Source organism: Anoplolepis gracilipes, chromosome 10, assembly GCF_047496725.1.
Source record: "Anoplolepis gracilipes chromosome 10, ASM4749672v1, whole genome shotgun sequence".
Lineage (NCBI taxonomy): Eukaryota > Metazoa > Arthropoda > Insecta > Hymenoptera > Formicidae > Anoplolepis > Anoplolepis gracilipes.
Window position 1 is genome coordinate 11,620,151 of NC_132979.1, and position 24,254 is coordinate 11,644,404.

The 24,254-nt window shown below is 30.7% G+C and overlaps 2 long non-coding RNA genes and 1 pseudogene across 2 annotated transcripts; all 3 read right to left on the reverse strand.

Annotated features, from left to right (window-relative positions):
- Window positions 1-4,986: 4,986 nt before the first annotated feature.
- Window positions 4,987-7,520, reverse strand: LOC140670668 (uncharacterized; annotated as a pseudogene).
- A 10,546-nt stretch (window positions 7,521-18,066) lies between these two features.
- Window positions 18,067-20,283, reverse strand: LOC140670503 (uncharacterized). The gene is made up of 4 exons (XR_012047572.1): window positions 20,212-20,283; window positions 19,964-20,100; window positions 19,638-19,725; window positions 18,067-18,141 (listed from the first exon to the last, which is right to left on the reverse strand). It is a non-coding gene; the product is annotated as an uncharacterized lncRNA (long non-coding RNA).
- A 161-nt stretch (window positions 20,284-20,444) lies between these two features.
- On the reverse strand, window positions 20,445-20,896 carry LOC140670504 (uncharacterized). The gene is made up of 3 exons (XR_012047573.1): window positions 20,851-20,896; window positions 20,591-20,719; window positions 20,445-20,472 (listed from the first exon to the last, which is right to left on the reverse strand). It is a non-coding gene; the product is annotated as an uncharacterized lncRNA (long non-coding RNA).
- Window positions 20,897-24,254: the final 3,358 nt, after the last annotated feature.

The window sequence follows — 24,254 nt, forward strand, 5'->3', positions numbered from 1 at the left end:
TCAGTAACTTTTCAGTAACTACAATAAAAAAATTGTAAAATACTGAAAATCACTAAATTAAAGCTCAGTAACACAATACACTTCTAACAATAAGACACTCGATATGATCACTCGAGAACGCCGAACGTGTATGAGCGTCGAGCGGTTGAGCGAAAACAAGCGATAAATGAAACAACACGCAAATGCGTGTTTCTTCTGTTTGGGAGATAATTCCCGCTTGCAACTGTTCTTTTCAAATCTATATATTCGAATCTATTAGGAACATTTATTTTACATCTATTCAAATTTATTTACAATATCCATCTCGATCATATATTGATAATATCTAATTAAATCGATTCGTTGAATTGTTCATTATTCATTAATTAAAATAATTAAATCATTTATTTATAATTACATTGATACATTAAAAGGACTAATTTTTTTCTTCATCTCTTTTACAGGATATATTTTAAAGTGCTGTCATTTTCTTTTTACGGCAAATTCTTTAGAATATTTTAAAACGAAAATTCTAATACAAAAATAAAGCTATATAGTTTTTAAATAGAAATGATCATATTTCACAAATCACAAGATTGAAATTTCGTGTGTTTAGATATAATGAAATGACAAGTTATAAAATTTATGAATAGTGCTCTTTTTATAATATAATATTTATTTTACAATAGCATTGTTATTATATGTTTTTCCACGTTTCGAATTGTATAAAATAGTACATTTTTTTTTACAAATAATGTATGTATAAACACATAAAAAATGATTCTACAAGCAATTTGCGATATGTTGATTTCAGCTGTAATTAAATCAATATTAATTATCATGAAAATGGTTATTATTATATATGCTACTACCTATTTGTCATTTCGTCGTGCCTGAGCACGCGCAACCTCAGCTCTGTCATTCATAAAATATAATTTTCTCATTTTAAAACTATCGCGATATTTTTATTTATTATTAGCATTTTTGTTTTAAGAATGACTGTATAGTCATATAATACTCTTAAGTATATCTATATAAAATGTCATTTCTATATACAGGGTGTTCCATAATTCGCGAACCACCCGTCAGGTGCAGGTAGAGTAGGTTAAACTGGGTAAAAAAATTATTTACCATTTTGCAATTTTTGCAATAGTTAATGAGATATTAATTATAAGAGATCAGCCAATCGGCGCTCGGCAGGAGCGCGCGGCACGAAGAAGCCTCCCACTGTTACTTGATACTAGGCGCGCCGACGAAGCGGTGGGAGGAACCCTCTGCATTGACAACCTGAAGAGTCACACACATATCGGCGCGCCTAGTATCAAGTAACAGTGGGAGGCTTCTTCGTGCCGCGCGCTCCTGCCGAGCGCCGATTGGCTGATCTCTTATAATTAATATCTCATTAACTATTGCAAAAATTGCAAAATGATACATAACTTTTTTACCCAGTTTAACCTACTCTACCTGCACCTGACAGGTGGTTTGCGAATTATGGGACACCCTGTATATATATATATATATATATATATATATATATATGTATATATATATATATATATATATAATGTTATACATAAACATGATCAATAAATAAACAATTACAATTTCTTATTTTTTTACAATTTTGTTATTGCTGACATACAACATATTAAGATAATAAAAATGAAAATATTTTGGTTATAAATATATTAAGAATATGTGAATTATAAATAACACAATAAATATTTTATATTTGTAACTTTTATATATTCACATAAATTTTTACAGAATAGTACAATAAAAATATTTATTAATATATAATAAAATTTGTTATTTATAAAATTTTTATTGTAAAACAATAACAATATAATTATTATATATGATTCGCCTGACTCGCTATTATTTATTTCTAAATTAAAGAAGTTTAGCCTAGACTCGCACCAGAGACAAAGTCTTTTGGTAAAATCAACAGAATTTAGCATGAACTCACACCAGGGGCAAAGTATTTTGGTAAAGTCAACGGAATTTAGCACGGACTCGAACCAGGGGCAAAATCTTTTGCGAAATTTAGCACGGACTCAAACCAGGGGCAAAGTATGTCGGGGCAAACTCTGTCGCACGAAAATGGAGGTCTCATCTTTATAGGGGCCTTTGGCTATCTGTCTATTAATCTGTGACCGCGGTAACTTTCGCGATCAGCAGCACATTTTTGGAAATTTTATTTCGATGATTTTTAATTTTTCGTAACATTTGTCGTTTTTATATCTTTGCTTAACATTTGTCATTTTAATATCGATGATTGATTAGCGTTTGCGATAATGCATTATATAATATAGTTATTACTAATTTATCATTGAAGAGGTTGCGACATATGTAAGATTTATTGACATTTCTGATATTAATTATAATACATCTTAATCTGTTTAATTATTATATGATTGTTAAATTATTATCTAACTCGTTTAACACGACTTAATTTTTGCTCTCTATTGCCGTTTTTGAACTTACTTCTTAATTTATTTCGATCTTTTTCTCAAAAAATCGCTCTGTAGCGACTGCGAAATATCCTACTGATTACGAATACACACAATTTTATTAAGATTCTCTTTGTATTTTGGCTGTAAACTGTTCTTGCGAAACAGTAGTTTGCAGCCGACCGATAGAAGTTTTCACAGTGTCTCCTGTCGACCCTTAAAGCCGCCGCAAACACTTTTACATAATGCATATACATAAGGAATTCGATTGGTTGAATTCCTTATGCATGTGTTTATAGACCAATCAGTTTCCTTATGTATGTGCATTATGCGTTATGTAAAAGTGTGTGCGGCGGCCTTTAAGGCCGCAGCACACATTTTTCTATAACGCATAAGGGTTGAGAGGATTCACGGTGGAGACCTCATGCGGAGACTTCGGAACTATAAATTCTTTTCGACGATATTTCGGCTATAAATTAAGAAAGAATCATATTTAACAATGATATTCTTATTCAAGAGGATTTCTCGCAGCCCGTTAAAGAGCGATTTTTTGGAAAAAAGGCATAAAATAAAATTTCATAAAATTGACATGAATAAGGTATACTGATCGTGAATGAAGTATATAGAGCAGGTGCATCGATTGTAATTATTATAAATTTTTTAAAAGCCAAAATGCAAAATCCGGCTCTTTAGCGGGGTAATAAACTTTACAAGGAATGTAGCAAAAAAAAGTTTTATAAAGAAATATAACTTCTTCTAGGCAAAATATTACCGAATAGAATATTGTATCTGTACCTAAAGTGCAAGTGCAGCTAATTGTAAGAAATTAAGTTGGCAGCACCGCTTACTAAGGAGAGACAATGAAAGACAATAATGTCGTCTTCGTCTCTCTTGAAATGCAATGATGTTTGTACGTATACAGACATACACCAATACATTGAATAAAAATTCATTTCTCAATGTTGGTGACAGTGACGTTGGAATTTTCTCGTTGGTCTTGTCGACCCATAACACAAATACATAAGAAAACTGATTGGCCTATAAGCACATGCATAAAGAATTTAACCAATCGAATTCCTTATACATATGCATAATACATTATGCAAAAGTGTGTGCTGCGGCCTTTAACTCTAATTTAAAGTCAGAGAGAAACCTGAGAGACGCCACGCCGTCGATTTTCTTACGACGCTTTTTCTCCGCCGTACAGTGCGCTAACTGGATCCATTTTATAGAAAAGTGTAACTACATGGCTGGATCCACTTTTCAACGCGATGATAAAACGACCGATTGGTTCGAGTCCGTGCTAGATCCACAATTTTGTAGTTCGTGTTTATGCTAGATCCACAATCATGGATCTCAAAAATACGAAACATATCATACATTTATTAATGTTTTATTACATACTATTAATTGTGCGTGATCTTGTTTCACTTTAGTATATATTATGAAGTAATATACATGTATATATACGTATGTATATATATATATATATATATATATATATATATGACTTACATTAGATTCTTAAGTGAATCTGTTCATTTGTAACATATATATACATGAAACATGCACGCACACACACATACATGTTGACATAAAAAAACAAAAGAAAAAATATGTTTACACTTTTATACAAAACTAAAAATATTTTTAATAAAAAAAAAGTTTTATTTTGGGTTGTGCTCCAATTAATAAAATATTAAAGAGATAAAATAACATGTAAAAATAGGCTATTTATTAATTTTATAGTTATTTGTTAATTATTAAAGCAAAAAATCAATATATTTTACAATCTTTCAACTGATTGCACAATTGTCATTTTAATAGAAATATTATTTTGTAATGTATTTTCTTACTTTTGTTATCAAAATAACGACAATGAGAGATTAAAAGTTGAAACTAAAATATTTTTATTTTACAATTGAACAAATTAAGTGAAAAATAAATTGGAGAAAATACAAGTTATAAGAAAAAAAATGTTTATATCTAATTATAAATCATATATGTATATGGTTATATTTATAGATATTAAATATTAATATATATATATGTAGATATGAAATTAGTATAACATCTACGTACTAATTCTTGTACGCATGAAAATAAAATATATATCGCACATATATTAACATTTTTATAGGCATAAAAATAAAATTATGTTTACATAATAATTATATCAAAATTAAAAATGTTTACATAGGAGTAAATATAAATGTATTTTAACTTTCCTCGTCATTATCATCATCATCATCAGATCTAGAAAAGTAATTAATTTATTATTTTCCATATAAAATATCTCTTTTATATAGGGGTTTGTAAAAGTTTATGAGACTTCTCAAAAGTTTAAGAATAAAATTAAACTAAATGATTTTATAAATACGGAATAAAAAAACCTGTAGTAACCAAAAATGTGGGATATTTAACGACAGCAAATACTTTAATTGAACGGTTTTTTTATATATTGTTATTATAAATAAATTAAAATAAAAAATACGATCAACTTTTGAAAACTCCTAATATATTTATCTATTACATATATTTAATATCTATTTACTTACGTATGTAAATTAATGCTTCCTTCGGTTGCTAAATTTTTTAAAGTAACGTCAAATGCGACACAACATGTTTTCGATTGTACAAGATATAGTATACAACCAGTAATAAAATCATAAAAATTAATTAAATCTGCAGAAAAATGTATGTCAAAACAATAGTGCAGCTTCAACAAAATATCAAATGTTTCCAAGCCGTTATATCCTATTTCTATTAAGTGATCATCTGCTTTAATGTAATACATTCCTTTTCTTTCTTCACCAATTTTATTGCATATTAAAGGTTGCACGTTTTTCTTTTTATTAGTTTGTGAACACTCATTTGAAAATAAATTATCTTGTGCCTAAAAAATATATATTTTAATTAATATTTTTCTGTAATTAATTAAAAATTATTTACTAATTGTGAATTAAATAATATACTTTTATGATTACATATACATACATTTTTAAATATGAGTAAACTTTTATGTGGAATTGTTAATTGTGGACATAAAAAAGGTCTCATTGATTGCGAGCATTTGATCTTCTTTCCTGATGCTGTCTCCTTGACCTAAGATGTGTATATAAAATCTTTATATTAAAAATATTTCCTTTTGAATATTATATATATACATATACACACATATTGTGTGTATGTACACACACACACACACACGCACGCACGCACGCACGCACACACAATATGTATGTGTGTATTACTTACGTTTTTTTTACGTTTAATGTAATTAGGCGATGGCAATAAATGCGGCAACAAAATCAAAGCTTTCATATTATCTGTACAAATTAAGTAATGGTTACTAATAATATTCATTCAGAGAAAGTATTATACTTTGTAGATTTTCTTCGTTATTTACTTACCTTCAAAATCTTTAACATGCATTAGTAAGTTTGGTAAGTTTATAGAACAATATTGCAAAATTCTTGGCACATAGAAAGATGTAAATTGTACCAAAAATGTATCATTATTTGGAAATTCAGCTAGAAATTCTCTATGAATCTGAGAGAAGAAAATGATAAAATAAACAATAATAAAATACATTTTTATATAAAAACTAATAGATAATTAAGATAGAAAATTATTTTACCAATTCGCCATTATAATCCTTAAAACGTGGATATATTTTTAAAATTTCACTTAATGTTAATTCATTATCAAATTCTTTCACCTGTCTTTGACGATTACATCTCGTTTCTTCGGTTAATCGAAATATATCTTTTTTATTTGTTTCATTGGGCATTTTTGTAGCAAGCTCAGCAACCTATAACAAGTGACAATTACTGATCTATACATTGTTCCATTATTTTAATTGTATATAACTATTGTATTTACCTTTAATTTAAATATATTTTCTTCTTATAAATTAATATTCATTTTGATTTATTGTTTTTAACATCTTTTGTTTCTTTACTTTTGGTTCCATAAAATTAGATCTTTTTTTCTTTGATGGACTTAAACATTTTCTCATAGTTTTTAAACGATATTCTATAAAACCTTGATTTGTTTTATTATCATAAAAATGTTCCTAAAATATAAAGTTATCAATATATAACAAAATAGGTTTATGTATTCCAATGTTGTGAAATAAAAACTACTATATAATACTCACGTAGCCTTTTTCAGACAGAGTTGATTGAAGTTTCGGAAACTGTTTAACAATTTGCTTTGCTAATTTAGTTTTTAGTTCATTCGATGGATATCTTTACCAAAAAATTAAAATGAAAAATAAATGGTCTATCTATATAATATCACATGAGTAATATTTCTACAAGAAATCTATACATCAATAGAATATTGTTACTTACAAGTTATTATTATTAATTTTTATTAAATTTGCGCAACAAATTCTTATAAATTCTTGTCTATCAACGGGGCGAATAATACCTGAATCTAAAACATTAATTAGCGCTGGATTTGTTTTACAATATTTTTCGTTTTCTTTAATCCAACCTCTAATATCAAAAGCATCTGAATCTTGATGTGTCTGTAAACAATAATTATTTTATAGAGAATATCAAATATAAATAATACATGTATATATTCAATATAAATTAAATTACCTTGTTGCTATTAGAAGACAAATTAGTATTTTCTGTTGCAAGTACAATAATATTTCCCGTTTCTCGTACATTGTCATTGTTACATGCTTCATTTTGTGTAGTATTTGACTTTAATAATATTTCATCAAGTAAAATTTCCTGAGAAATCTTTAATTTATATATATGATTAACAAATTGTATTAAATGTAATATATATAAGAATAATCTTTGTTCTAACCACATTATTGCAAGCACTAATTAAACTTAATATTCTTTTCCTTGGACCAGTCTTAATTTTGAGTTCTTTTAAATCGGTTTCAGTTAGCAACATAAAAGCATGACCATCAACTCCTTCATCTAAAATATGGACATATAATTTGGCTTATACAAAAATATTTAAAAAAATTTAATACACAACAATTAAATAATAAATACAGTGTACTGACTATTATATACATTGATGTAGCCTCTATATATATTTTTCATATCCTGATACCTCCATAACTCCATATTATTTATAATATATACTTTTATATAAGTACAGTGTAAATGTAAATCAAAAGCTGAATATAACATATATATACAAGATGCTTATTTGCAATTTTAATGTGAGATATATAAGACATAAAATAAAAAAAATTAAATTGTATGTACACAAGCTGTAATTATAAAATTTATAATAATATATGATGAAGAACAATATACTGTAAATTAGTTTTAAAATCAGTCCATAATGCAAATGGTTTCAGATCACATAACTCATCAGTGTTTATAAACGAATTTAGTTTAGGACCTATATGATAAGCATTTAATGATTCATTATAACCAAGATACTGCCATTCTTCACACCATACCACAATTGATCATTTTCTAATATTATTAATTCTTTAATATAACCAAATGTAATTGTACTATTTTCTTGTACTCTACTATTAATAGCAACAAACAAACCTTTTCTTTATTCTGTACTATCTCTGCTTTATCAACTTTAATAACTTTGTCTTTGCCTTGATATTTCGTGTCATATAATTGCTGCCAGCAAGAAGTATTTTCAACATAAACTTTTGATCTATTAAAATATTTTTATTTGATTCTCGGCTCTTCATTAGTACCCCAAACTGCGCATTGAGATAACTGATAATAATGAATTAATGTTTTCGTAATATTTTTATAATTACATACAATAGATCCATATTTTTTTTAAAAATTATGCTTTGCTTCAAATCGTAAGCAATTTAACCAGCGTAAAGGACCAGAAAAAGATATACACTGAGGATAGTGAGTTAAATGATGATGCTTATTAATTGGACTTATAGCTGGAAATAATTCTCGAAATAAATAATTGTGTTCTTCAATTAATTCCGATAAATATGGTAGAATAGAGCGTCTCAATTTTGGAGCAAATACTATTTCGTTTATTCTATTTACTATTAAAATTAGGGATAGATATTTGTCATTGTAAGGTATTAAATTGGAAACTAAAAAGGGAAAAACTTTTAATAAACACCAGATTTGTACAGCAGTTTGTGAAAGTTTGTAATTTTTTTGATATTTAATAGAAGCTGAAGAAAAATTTGCGGAAGGCTTATTTTTATTTTCTACTAAACCGTATTGAAATAAATTTAGTCTGTTGTTGAACAAGTCTATGTCAAATTTATAATCATCGCAGGTACTATAACGGTGCAAAACCAATTTTAATTCCATTGGTGCGATACTTTCTAAAATATCGTGCATAGGGTCAAAAACAAAATTATTTGTGCAATGAAAAAAACGAGAAGTATGTAATGCACATTCTTCTAAAATGCCTGGCTTTGTTTTAGAATTTTCAATTTCTTTTAATATTTCTTGAGTATGTATTTCTTTCAATTGTTTTTCATACAACTGTTTTGTACGTAAAGAAACTTGTAAATTTTTATTATTCCTGAAATCATCTCTGTTGATCATGCAAAGTCTACAAAAATATTTAGCAAATGGACTTAAAAAGCCTAATAACTGATGTGCAGCCAATCCATCAGCACAAACTGCAGCAAAAAATAGAAAGAATTTGCAGGTTCTGCCTAATTGTATTTTGCGCCAGTATATGAGACGGTTCTGCAAAATACACAGGTGCCCGCAGAGAGAAATAGAAAAACTAAATGAAAATGAAGAGAATGGGAAATAAATATAAACAACAAAGAAAAGGAAAACTAATTATAATGACAAGGGAAAAAGTAGGAAGTAAACCGATCGAACAATGATAATACGAAAATCAAGAACTGCTTCACTATAATTATAATAACGAAATTTTAACTGGGAGAGGTGAAACAAACAGATAAAATTATTTATTCGGTACTCACTACTTATTGAGTACGTCGGTGTTTCTTCCGAAAGGGATCTCGACAGCGCATTTCGTGACGTCGGTGTGTGAATTCGGTAACAACCCTGGTTAGCGGTGTAATCCTTTATTTTGGATGACACAATCACTTAAAAATGTCTGACACTTGGTATTGCCTTGAAATTATAACTTGCACGCAACCACTTCACAAGGAGTCCTGCGTTAAATCGGAGCCGAAGCGCATGTCGCGGATTTGAAAAGGTAAAGTTGTTTTCACCCGAAGTATTAATATCAGAGATAGAATAATTAATTCCGCGTCTCGAAGTCGAGGTCGAAGAAAAAAATGGTACCGAGCACGAGAGTTCGAACAGTAGTGGTATCGCGGCACATTACTCTTCGCATTAAAGTACTAGAATTAGTACCTCCTCTCCATTGGACAATTGGACGAGTTAGAATTTTAATTAACGTCCCCATATGCTTAGAGGGCCTAGAAATGACTATTGGAACAAGATTGCAGTTGAAATGTATATATAAAGTGGTATGTATAGAAGAATTATCTTAAAAACATCAAACATTTATTTCTTTTATTTTTACTAGTTTGTCCTCAAAGTTTACCAACCGTTCAAAATTATAAGTATGTTTGGTAAACTTTGAGGACTCAGTAGTAAAGTACATATTGTACTATTTTTTATTGTACTGTAAATTTGATTCTTTTATATAACATGTCCTATCTAGAATAGGTACCTCCTTTCATCTTTGAAACAATAACGCATATGCATATATGATATTAAATGAATAGAATATTTAATTTTATATTTGTACATTTTCTATGGTCTAAATTTGAAAAAGAAAAGGCGAGATCATTCTTAGATGAGATGCACTGTTTACATTTTTTTTTCTTGAAGTCTTTCATTAATCATTTATAGTATATACGTACGTTTTTACAAATAAAACTGATACTAAAGCAAGGCATACAAATGACTAATGGAAAAGGATGACAGCAGAAACGCATATACATATATGAGAGGTATGCCTAGAAGGATTATCTTAAAAACATCAAACAATTATTTTTTTTAATTTACTAGTTTGTCCTCAAAATTTACCAACGTACGAAATTATAAGTATGGTTGGTAAATTTTGAGGACGAACTAGTAAATTAAAAAAATAAATGTTTAATGTTTTTAAGATAATCCTCTTATACATAGCTTTTTTATATATAAGTTTTTCCTGCAACCTTGTTCCATTTGTCATTTCTAGGCCATGTTCTATGTACTATTTTTATTGTACTTTAAATTTGATATTTTTATGTAACCTGTCACATCTAGAAGTGATACCATTTTTCATCTTTAAAAGTATTGATGTATAAGCGTATGATATTAAATGAATTTGATATTTAAGTCATATATGTACATTTACTATGGTCTGTATTTAAAGGGGAAAAGGACGAGATCATTTATAGGTGAGACATACTGTTTACTTATCATTTTCTTGCATTGTCATTCCACTAATCATTTCTAAATATCCACTATTCGTTTATACATACTTTTTTATAATTATGAATGATTCAAGGACAAATGAAGATAATTATTGGATAAAAAACTATAGGAAAAAGATGTATATAAAAGAGATAGTATAAAAGAATCATATTAAAAACATCACACATTTATTTTTTTTAATTTACTAGTTTGTCCTCAAAATTTACCAACCGTTCAAAATTATAAGTATGATTGGTAAATTTTGAAGACCCACTAATAAAATACCTACTCTAAAATTTACCAACCGTTCAAAATTATACGTATGATAAGGAGTCAACATGAGTTAAAGCGTCAAGTTAGTCTTTTTATATATATATTTTTAAAATCCTCAAAAATACTCATCTATATATAACAATATTTTAAATGTCCTCAAAAATAATCATCCATATAATACAGTTAATTTTATGCAAAATACACTATAGTTAGCAATTATAGCTATCAGTTGATATTTCTGGGTTCAAATTGTAATGGAAAACGTAAATATTGAATTTTATACATCTGTGTCTTCATAATAATCCATACTTAAACATATATATGTCCTCAAAATGAACCATTAACTGTTCATGTATAGATGTCCCTGAAGTAGACCATACATATTAAATCGTTTATAGTTCTGTAAAAAATCATATAGATACTTGCTATAACTAGCTATATCGATTAAATAATGTTCACTGTTTCTAAATATATGCATGTATACAAGGTTTTTAAAATGTCCCCAAAATATACCAAAGGCATATATATATATATATACATATATATATATATATATATAATATATTTATGGAATTAAAATTTTCAATATTAAAATAGAAATAAATGTTAATATTAATAACTTCTTTCGTAGACCGTCGCAGATCTTAAAGCAAGATTGCAGGAGCGAACGGAAAAATTACAATCTTTTGGTCACCCCTCATAACCTATTGCAGTGATAGTAGGACCTTCTTTCGACGAAATTAAGTAATGTTTTGTTGTTATCAATACATTCAGGTATGAAGTGGAAACACCATTAAAAACCGTGGACTTAGTCTTCAAATCATGTAATGCTTTAAATATAAGATATCCCTTAGAAGTAGGACAACTTTTCATGTTTTTACAAAAAACTATATACGAATTTGAAACTTTATGAGATAAATATAAAAACTCGCAGCTCACTTCTTCTGTTCTGGCAATAATTCAAGAATATAAATCACTATAAAATCTTAAACTGTTAAGGGAAACACGCATCATGCCTATTTGCTTCTTGTGCAAAGAGACTGTATATGCTGTAAATAGTTTACACACGCATTTTAATATTAAATATTATACATATTCATTTATTACATTTAAATGTGGCGAACATGGATGCATTAGAGAATGGTCTACTTGGAATTCGTTAAGAAAACATTTGATTGGTCCAAATCATAACTTTCCTCTGTGGCCTATTACTGAAGAACATGCTTATGTGCAACTTATACAATCTACTAATATAGAACAGAACGATAATTTAATTCCATACATTGATTCTCATGAAAATACAAGTGTTTGTGAAATATTCTCATTAGAAAATACTGTTAACAAAGATTTACTGATAACTCTTAATGACTTTAAATCTATTGTAAGAAATCAAAGTGATGCTTTTATTGCAAAATTGTACAGTAAATCTTCAATTCCACGGAATCATATTCAATCTATTATTGATGATAGTACATTTTTTTTGTCGAATGGTTATATTTCTATATTTAAAGAAAAAGTTCTTTCACAGTTGAATGCACCTCATTCTATTAATAAACAAACAATACAAGAAATCACAGCAATGTTTGATATAGTAGAGAATCCTTTCCATCACCTTAGAAATGAGTATCAACGTATGGAATATTTAAAATCTTGTGGCAATTATATAGTTCTTGTTGAATATTGCATAGGTAAAAGAAGAGTACCTAAAAACATTGGAAAGTTTATTGCAGAACATGTAAAAGATGTTTGCGGTTATTTTATACCTTTAAGGGAAATATTAAAAAAATTTTTTGAATTGCCTGATGCTTTTACTGCTACGATGCATTATATTAACTCGTTTAAAGGTTCTGATACCATCAGAAACTTTATTCAATCTAAACTTTGGCAAGAGAAAAAAAAAAGCTTCGCAGATGATGCTATTGTTTTCCCATTGTTCATATACTATGATGATTAGGAAGTAAACAATCCTCTAGGCTCTCACTCTACTTCTCTTGGAGGAGTATACTGTTGCATACCATGTTTGCCACCTGAATGTGTGTCTCAATTGGAAAATATCTTTTTAACTCTATTGTTTAACACAGAAGATCGTAAAGAATTTGGAAACAAACGAACATTTGCACCTTTAATTGAAGAATTGATTTTTTTAGAACAGGTCGGAATAATAATTAATGTTAATGGAAATCATCATAAAATTTATTTTGTGCTAAGTTTGCTAATGGGCGATAACTTAGGCCTTCATGCTATGTGTGGCTTTGTTGAAAGCCTTCGAGCTAATTATACATGTAGAATTTGTAAAATTCATCGTAATCTTTCTGTGACTACTTGTCTTGAAAATGAATCTGATATTAGAACATGTGCATGGTACAATCAGGATTAGCTTTAACAAACAGCTCACTTAGAGGAATTAAAGAAGAATGTGTCTTCAATGCAATACCTTCATTTCATGTTATAGATAATGTTTATGATGATATTATGCATGATATTCTAGAAGGTATCGCTCATTATGATATGATTCCTATAATAAATCATTTTCTTGAAATTGGTGATTTTACTTTATCAACTCTCAATTATAGCTTACAAATGTTCGATTACGGTCCTAGTGTACGAAACAAAGCACCTTGTATTACAGATAATTTTGCAACAAAAACCAAGTTAAAAATGACAGCCTCAGAAATGTTAGCTTTTGTAGATTTTTTAGAGTAATTATTGGATATAATGTGAAAACATATAATGACCCATTTTGGAAATTATTCTTATTATTAAAAGAAATACTTGATTTTGTTTTTACTAAATCAGTCTCACAAGAATCAGCTTCTGCATTCAGAATATTAGTCGAAGAACATCATAATCAGTATATGAAATATACAAAGCAGAATTTAAAACCGAAACATCATAATCTTCTTCACTATGCAAGAGTCATGATGCAGTGTGGACCACTTGTTTTCTTATCTGTGGTTAGGCTTGAAGGTTTTCATAAAATTCTCAAAAAAATTTCTAAAGTTGTCATGTGAAGGAAAAATATTATTTTTTCAATTGCTACTCGATATCAGTTTTTATTTTGTTATAGACTTATGACTCAAAAAGTATTCTTCCAAATATCCAAACAGGATCAGGAAATTTCGTTGATATTAGTAAAAATAATAATTTCAACGATTTTATGATTTCGTTACAAATGATATCAGTTATAATACATGTTTTGTTGTAAATTGATTATAAAGGTACTCGATATCAACCCAGAATGATATTGCTTTATAAAATGGATGAAAATTCTTGTCCTATTTTTGTGGAAATTCAGTTAATCATTATTCACAATAAAAGTCCACTTTTTATTTGTTGCTCTCTTTTAAATATAGGTTTAAATAGCAATATTAGTGGTTTCGAAGTGAAAGGGTAAAAAATGACTTTCAATTAAATATGAAGATTTAATCAATGCTTTCCCTTTGTACGCTTATACCATGGGAAATGGTGAACGATATGTTATTTCACATTATTACGTTTAATTTTAAATTTTTCATGACACCCTGATCCTGAATGTGTTTTTATTGTGTATCACAAAAAAATTGTACAATATTTTATTTTTATAGTAAAAAAAGTGCTATTTTTTGAGTCATAAGTATTTTAATTATAATTCACTAATATTTCAGTTTATAAGTATTTCAGTTATAATTTAGTTATAATATTTTTATAATTTCAGAAAAATATAGACAGTATTATATAAAAATCACATTTATACTAAATATATAATGGAAATACTAAAAAAATTTTCTTTTATAAAATTATATATTAAATATAATTTTTTAACGTTTCCATTTTTGCTTCATATATGCATTTTATATAATATTTAAGATAACTATCGGTAATCATGTATAGAACAGCAGCTCTTAATAGCATCCCATATTCCCACAACCTTTCTAAATCATAGCAAAATCCGTTTGATATCTATTGCTAATTAGTGTAGCTATCTCTAACATACTTTTAGCAGAACATATTTTAGATGTAGTGTTACATGTAGCTAAACATCGTGTATCAGATAGCTAAATTCTTTTAACTAAATTAAATCTGTATTGCAGCTAAAATGATAGTAGTCCATATTTTACACCTGACTTTTAGTTACTACACGCAGTTTTTAGCTACGGCAGCTACTTTTTTTCCGTGTAAAGATGGTGATCGTTTAGTTTTTGTGTTTTTATTTTTGTTAGTATTTTGCTCTTGATTGCTCTCTTCTTCTTCGTTATCGGAAATATAATCCATGTCATTGTCGTTTTCCTTGTCAGTTAGTATATTTGTTAGTGCAAATGAGATCACTTACTAGTACTTGGTTTCAAAAATACTTTGTTTTTCATGGTTTCCTTTTTTGTATCGCCTCCAGACTTTCTTTTCTTAGCTTTTATAATAACTTTTTTAAAGTCATCTGTACTTACACCCTGTAGGAGGGCCTTTGATTGATTTTCTAGGTTATCTTGCACTTTCTCGTTGATGCTTGTTCTTTGTCGCAAGAAGAGTTGATGTTTATTAGACTTATATTATATTTATCTTTTTCTATACAGTACGAGTCTGTTTGTTACTTAGTAATACTTCTATCTATATTCTAATGATATAAATGTAATACAAGAATACGACGTGTGCGCGCATATAAAAAGCGGACGTGAACTCGGACAAGAACTGGTGTTTTACAACGTGGTATGACCACAATATTTCTGATTGATATAGATATATCAGAACACCCACGAAAAAATAGCTATTAGGTTTGTTTTCTTACATAAAACGTACTTTGCTTAACTTGTCATTCAAACACGCAAAATTAGGAAAATATGTTACATATATGTCCATAGACTCTTTGCTCTTTCTAATAATAGTACTATATTATTGTAAGGCACGGCCGATAACAAAGGTAGCGACTAACCCCACCAATATAAAGGATGGTCCTAAGGTACGGAGTAGGAGGGATGAGAGTGGGAGTTGCGAGCGGGTACGACTTGCGAGTCGATCGAGCGAGGAGGGATTCTCGAGTCGAACCGGAATAGAGATAGTCGAAGTTAGAAAAAGAGAATCGCGTCGAGTCGAACTTTGTAATTCAAACGTTATAGAGTTGTCTTTGAATATATTTTATTTTCAATTATTATACAATTCTTCAGTAATAATTACCGGTCAAGATCCGATCACCTCCTTTTACATCTCAGAAGTGGGATGAAAATCCATTTTTCTTTAAAAATTTGGTTTTTCGTTTTTCTCCAACCGTCGATATCCTTCTCAAGGAGATGCGTGTTTTCGTTCGTTGTTTTTCAAATGTCGATCCTTCTGGAAGAAGAAGAAGAGATGATGAGAAAACAATTGCAGAACTTGTCGGTCAAGCAACTACAACAAGAAGCTGCTCAATATCGATTGCCGTTGTCAACCGATAGAAACATATTAATAGATTCGATCATGTCTCATTTAGAGAGACACGCTCCAGTCACAGATCTTTTAGAAACAGGTGGAGCAGCATCAAACAAAGATATGGAAGTGGATTCGCTGCTGAAAGGCTTATCTTCATTGGAGAACAATCGGCCGGTTATAGCACAGCGTTTGCGGCAGGTGTTGACCTCCGTGACGGCTGACCTCCACAGACGGCAAATGGAGATACAGAGACAGCAGCAACAATTCATCCAGCAACAGTTCGAACAATTCACTCAGCTGACCCACATGCTGAGCGGAAGAAATGAAGGAACCGGCAAACCAGCCCAGGAGGTTCCCGGCTCTGCTGCGGGAAACAACGGCCAGTCAACGGGGTCTTCTTCTCGCTCCTCGCTCGCCGGCAAATCCCGGACGGACTCAGCTCCGACAGGAGACGGTGCCGGCTCGAAATATGGTTGTCTGGTTAACGTCGCAAATTCCAGAATTCGGAGGTACGGACGATGAAAACGTTTTTACCTGGGTCAAGAGAGTCGAGAAAGTGTTCCAGATCCACGAGACATCAGACGGGGTCACTTTGCTAGCCGCTTCAAGCCGTTTAGTGAAAACAGCCCGCCGATAGTACGAAGCGTAGAACGGTGCAGCGTTAGGATCATGGATCGGCTTCCGTGATGACCTTGTCAGGATGTTCGAGCAGAAGGTGCCGTTTTACAAGGCGATTCAGAAGGTCGAGGCAAAGAAATGGGTGCCGAGCAAGGAGTCGTTCGACCAGTACGCCATCGACAAGGTAGCATTGACACACCGGCTGGAACTTCTGACCAAGGACGTTATCAATTTACTGATCGGAGGAATCTCACAGACTTCCTTGCGCGCGGTGGCACTATCCATGAAGGCGGAGACCTTGGACGAGTTTCTACAAATCATAAGAAAGGTATGCGAAAGTGTTCCAGATTCTGAGAAGAAACCAGGATCGTTCGAGGTACAGAAGGCCAAGGACGGAACATGCCGAAACTGCGGGAAAAAGGGGCATTTACATAAGGAATGCCGGGCTGAGACGACGTGTTTCTACTGTAAGGCCAAGGGTCATCGTCAATTCGACTGCCCAACCCTGAAGAAGAAGTTGACAAAGAGCGCCCCAGCTCAACCCGCATCAACCCAGACGTCGGCTAGCGTGTCAGCGGATCCTTCGGACGCGGTAGCGGCGATCCAGGAAAAGAGAGTTAAGTCTACAAATAGATTAGAAGTTAAGAATCCGTTCATTAAAATATTAAATTAGAGGATAAGAATTGCGAATTGGTTGCATTAATCGATATGGGAGTCCAGTTTCATTGTGAAAAAAACGGTATATAAGAAATATATAGCACCGTTTAATAATTTAAAAATAGAACCGTCAAGTAAAAATTTTAAAAATTTGAGTAATAATCCGTTAAAAATTGTAGGAGTTATTCAAACATCTTTGACATTAAATTGTATAGAAAATTTTATTTTTACCGTTGATTTGAATATTCTAGAGGAAAATATTATTGAAAGTGACATAATATTAGGTCGCGATTTTTAACAAAAACAAAATCTTACATTAATCTACGAACCAAATATGAATGGCAAACAGGTCAATTTGTTTTTATCTCTTCTATATTATGTGGAAGATGAGGTCATCGGGTGACCTAAAACAAATTTTACAAAACATACAAATAGATTTTGATAACAATACAAAAGAGAAATTGATAAAGCAAATAACAAATATTTTTGATAAACATATTGTTCCGCTAGATGACGGGTATTCAGTAAAAGTTAATTTGGACTCCTTGGTATACGCGTATGCACCACGTCGATATGCATATGGCGAGCGGATAGCAATAAGAAAAATTATCGATGACTTATTAAAACGAAGCATAATTAGACCAAGTGTATCTTCATATTGCGCTAGAGTAGTGCCAGTCAAAAAGAAAAGCGGTGAAATTCGTTTTTGCATGGATTTACCGCCTTTGAATAACCGAATAGATAAGCAAAAATATCCGTTTCCAATAATCGAAGATTGCCTCCTGCAAATAAATGGTAAATCAATTTTTACATTACTTGATCTAAAAGACAGTTTCCATCAAATAAAAGTACACGAAGATTCGAAAAAATATTTTTCATTTGCAACACCGGATGAACAATTTGAATACAATTATTTACCGTTCGGTTATTCAGAAGCGCCGGCCGACTTTTATAAGCGGTTGCGTCAAATATTAAAACCGTTAAGGGGATCCCGGAGTGACAGGCGAACTCCGACGGATTTGCGCCCTCTTCTTAGTGGAACTAAAATTGTCGATAATACCGATCGATTATTCTATCGTTCTGTCTCTCTCTCTTGCCTTGATCTCACGCACACATAAGGGGATCCCGGAGTGACATACACGAAAATTTCAACTACATTTATCTTTTTTATTAGACTTCCGAACTCATTTCTAAAAGCTCACTAATACTTTCTTATGTTATCCCTATCGAGCCAACCATTTGCTGCATGAATAAGCTGCAGAACTTTTACATTAGATAAATATTCTTGTGACCTGACGCAAGAAAGTCATAACAAAATTGTAAATGTTTGATTTTTTATTTGAAATATAGCTGTCATGCATTGTTATTAAAAATACTTCAATCGTAGAAAAGGATTTATCAATCATTTTAATTAACAAAGATATCGGTGAGTTTAAAAAATATTAGCGTTTTATCGGTAAGGTAGGACAGTACGGCATCCCCTTAATCCGTCGAGACGAAGTAATAGTCTATATGGATGATATCCTGATTCCTTTCAAAACCGTTGAAGAGAACCTTAGAATTTTAGAACAAGTAATTATAATATTAAGAAAATATAACTTTAGATTAAATTTTGAAAAATGTCAATTTCTAAGAAAAAAGATAGAATTTTTAGGATATATTATCTCGGGAGGGAAAATTACTCTAAGTCGCAAGCATACGGAGGCGATAGACAAGTTTAAGCAGCCGACTAATATCCACGAAATTCAAAGATTTTTAGGATTAAGTAATTATTTTAGAAAATTTATAAAGGATTACGCATTAAAGACAAAGCCGTTACAAAATCTTTTCAAGAAATCGTCGGAATATCAATTCAATAAAGCATGCGTAGAATCTTTTTTGACATTAAAAAGGAGCTTACCTCTGCACCGGTTCTTCGATTGGATAATCCGAAAGCCGAGACAGAATTATATTGCGATGCATGTAGCTTAGGCCTCGAAGCAACACTCCTGCAAAAGCAAAAAGATAGTTCGTGGGCACCGATTGCATATTTTAGCAGTCAACAAATCAGGCCGAGATGAATTACCATTCATTCGAGTTGGAAATGTTAGCAATCATTAGAGCAGTTGAGCGATTTCATTTATATCTATACGGGATTCATTTTAAAATAATAACCGATTGCAACGCATTAGTACATACAATAAATAAGGCAAACATAAATCCGCGTATAGCAAGATGGACGCTTACTTTACAAAATTATCGATTCACGGTTGCACATCGTCCAGGTAGAAGAAAGAGCCACGTAGACGCGCTTAGCCGTAGTGTAGCATATGTAAATGCTTCGCCACTAGAAAGGGACTTAGAATTAAAACAACCTCGCGACCCTAGATTAATAGAGATAAGCAGAGAATTAGAGTTCGCAGATAATGAAAAATTTGAATTAATAGATGGCTTGTTGTACAGGAAATTAGACAATGAATCTAAATTCGTAATACCTGAGTCAATGATATCTAACGTGATACGGGCTTATCACGACGATATGGCGCATTGTGGAGTGGAGAAAACCTATAATGGAATTAGGCAAAATTATTGGTTCCCTCACATGCGAAAGAAAATACAGGATCACATAGAAAATTGTCTTACCTGTGTAGTGTCGAATAGTTCAACAAATCGTTTTGAAGGCGAAACACATCTTTATCCACTTCCTAAGTCTCCCATGGAAATCCTACATATAGATCCTACATCATTACGGTCCCCTGCAAGAAACAATTGACGGATTTAAACACATATTAGTTATAATAGATACGTTCACTAGATTCACGTGGCTATGCTCAACAAAATCAACAGGCACGAAAGAAGTAATAAAATACTTACATTCGATAATTTTTACGCTTGGCAAGCCGATGGAATTAGTCTCCGATAGAAGAACTGCATTCACTGCCAAAGAATTTGAAGAATTTTTGGAGCGATGGCAGATTAAGCATAGGAAGATAGCGGTAGCCACTCCAAAAACAAATGGAATTGCGGAACGAGTTAATAGATTTCTTGCGACATCCCTTATAAAGACTATTAACACTCCAGATGAGTGGAAATCTTGGATCGACAAGATTCAATATGTTATAAACAATACGTACCACTCTACGGTGAAAGCTTCACCGGCAAAGTTGTTATTTGGTTTTGATCAGTGTAGCCATGCGGATGCATTTTTATCTCAATTTGTAAAACTCCTAGTTAGCATAGACCTTGATCTAGAAAAAGAAAGAAATGCATATAAAGAGTTAGCGACACAAACAACTGAATTGATTAGAAAATATAATAAAGAATATAAAGATAAAAATACAAAAAAACCAACTGCGTATAAATAAGGCGATTACGTACTGATTAGAAATAAGAAGCCAGTAAAAGGCGTTAACTCTAACAATAAATTAAAAACTGCGTATAAAGGTCCTTATCTTGTAGCGAAGTGCCTTGGAAATGACAGATATGTCATCCGTGATATACCAGGTGATATACACACAACAGCGGACCAAGACCGATGGATACGATTCTTCCGTCAGAGCGAATAAAATATTGGATTAAAGTACCTGAAAAATTAAATGAAAACTAATGTATATATGTTATATAGATTAATTTATATAAAATTTATAAAATAATTGGTAAAATTTATAAAATAATAATTAGAAATAATATAGAAATATATATAGAGATAAGTATACATATAGAGCATACTAAACGTTATAAGCATAAGCGAAACTAGAAATAAAATTAATAAATTACTAGTAAGCGTACTTACGATAGAGGCGTTAATGCGTCGCGGTTATAATTGTTATAGTTTGTAAGCGATAGTTATGGGCAATATACATATCGATAGTTCATACATTACCACCAACTTCGAGACGAAGTCGATTTCAGGACGGCCGGGTTGTAAGGCACGGCCGGTAACAAAGGTAGCGACTAATCCCACCAATATAGAGGGTGACCCTAAAGTACGGAGTGGGAGGGATGAGAGTGGGAGTTGCGAGCGGGTACGACTTGCGAGTCGGTCGAGCGAGGAAGGATTCTCGAGTCGAACCGGAATAGAGATAGTCGAAGTTAGAAAAAGAGAATCGCGTCGAGTCGAATACTTTGTAATTCAAACGTTATAGAGTTGTCTTTGAATATACTTTATTTTCAATTATTATACAATTCTTCAGTAATACTTACCGGTCATCCAAGATCCGATCACCTCCTTTTACATTATTTTAATCGAAAGATTTTATGAAACATTCTATATATTTATTTATAATTTAAGAATTTCAAGACAACTATTAATAAAATAGATTTTAATTTCCACAATAATTTAAGTATGTATTTGAAACAAAAAGAAATATATCGATATTTTAATTTGCAAAAAAGAAAAGTGTCAACAGCACATGGTGTTCCCAAGCGGTCACCCATCCAAGTACTGACAATGCCCTATGTTGCTTAACTTCAACGATCGGACGAGAACTTTTTTTCAGAGTATTTATTTATTATCACAGTAACATTATACAATTATACATATAGTCTCTAAATATTTCGTTATGCATTGGAATATGTAAGAACGAATGCAGTTAACGTTGTTTATCTATTCTGAGTTAAGTACAGGAAAAACATAACTTGGTAAAAGCAAGGATAAGAAAAAACCTGCATGTCTCTATGTAAAAAAGAAAAAAAAGGAATAAATAATAAATAATAAAGTTCTTTGCATTATAACATCAGAAGATTGATGCGTACTGGTAAGTATTATTGCGATATGTAAATAAGCATATGTAGTTATTTAATTATAAATCTAATTTGATATACATATATATACACATTCACATCCATGCATACATATTCATACACATATATTCACTTTGTATTCATATTCTAGAGTATCTTATTCTACTTCATGAAATATATCAAGACTTTGTTAAGGCAGTTTATGTTTTAATTTAAAAGGCAAATTGTGACTTCTAATGTTAGTTATGTTGTCTGTTAGCTTATTAAATTTTAATTTATTGTTATAGAATTTATTGGATAGTTCTTTAATATAGTCTATGATATATTTCCTTTTTGTATGTTCGTGCATGTTGCTAATTTTAGCATATCTTCCTTCTGATAATATCAGCCTCAGGCATTTATTCTGGTATATTTGTAATGATTTAACATTGGTAGGAGCTACGCTGCACCAAGTAGGGGCTGCATATGTAAGTATTGGTCTTATTATCATTGTATATATAAATTTTTATTTGCTTGTGAGAGTGGAGAGCCCCTAGCCATAAGTGGATATACCTTTTTTTGTATGAAATAGGCTTTGCGCAAGATTTCATTAATGTGTTGTTTGAAAGTTAGTTTAGAATCAATATATACTCCAAGATATTTGATAGCATTTACAGGTTGGATATTATGTTCAAAAACTTTTATTGGTTGAAATATTTTTGAGTCTTTTTGTTTTTTAGTGGAAATAATGATTTCTGTTTTGTTTGCATTCAGTGTTATCTTCCAAAGTTTGTAAAAGTGTTCGAGTAAGTTTTTATGAATTTAAATTTGTTTAGCTGCTACAACTGCGCTAAATGAGTGAGCATAAAGTGCTGTATTGTCAGTGAACAATGCTGTTTTGGTTTTAGGAAAAGTAGGAATATCATTTAGGTAGATATTAAATAATTTAGGCCCAAGCACAGATCCCTGAAGTACTCCTGCTCTGATTATATGTTTAAAAGGGTGCATGCCGTTTACTGAAACTTTGAAGTGCTTATTTCCTAAATATGATTTTGATTAGTGTAGGAGGATAATTATAATGTATCATTTTAAATATTAGTCCATCTACCCATACTTTATCGAAAGCTTTCTCGATATCTAACAATAACATAACTGTTACTGAGTTTTTATTAAAATTGATACTAATATCATTAATAATTCTGACTATCTGCTGTACAGTATTATGATTTTTCCTAAAACCAAATTGATGTTCCGCTATAATCTTTTCTTTTGTTTCAAAGTTATTCAATCTTTTAAAGATAATTTTTTCTGTTATTTTACTCATTGTTGACAAGAGACTGATTGGTCTGTAGCTACTTGGTTCTATTGGATTTTTACCACGTTTTAAAATTGGTATTATATTGCTAATTTTTCAATGAGTTGAGAAATGAGGAAGCTTAATAGCGGCATTAATAATGTATGTTAGTTGGACGAGAGATTTTTTAGAAAAATTTTTTAGAATTATATTTTGAATATTATCAATACCTGGAGCTTTGCGTGCCGGCAATTTCCTAATAATGTTACGAAGTTCATTTGGTGAAGACATAAATTTAGGCCAGTTAACATTGGATGAATCGTCTAAATAATTTTTTACCTGATTAATAATTTCTTTTTGTTTAATTGAGTTGTCAGTTAGTTCAATGTTGTGTACTTGTTCGAATTAGTTGGCTAATATATTTGCTTTATCAAGATCAGTGATTGCTTCTTTCCTTTTTGAAAGAAGTGCAGGAATTGTACTGTAATCTTTTTTGAAGATTTTCGTCATTCGCCAGAGAGA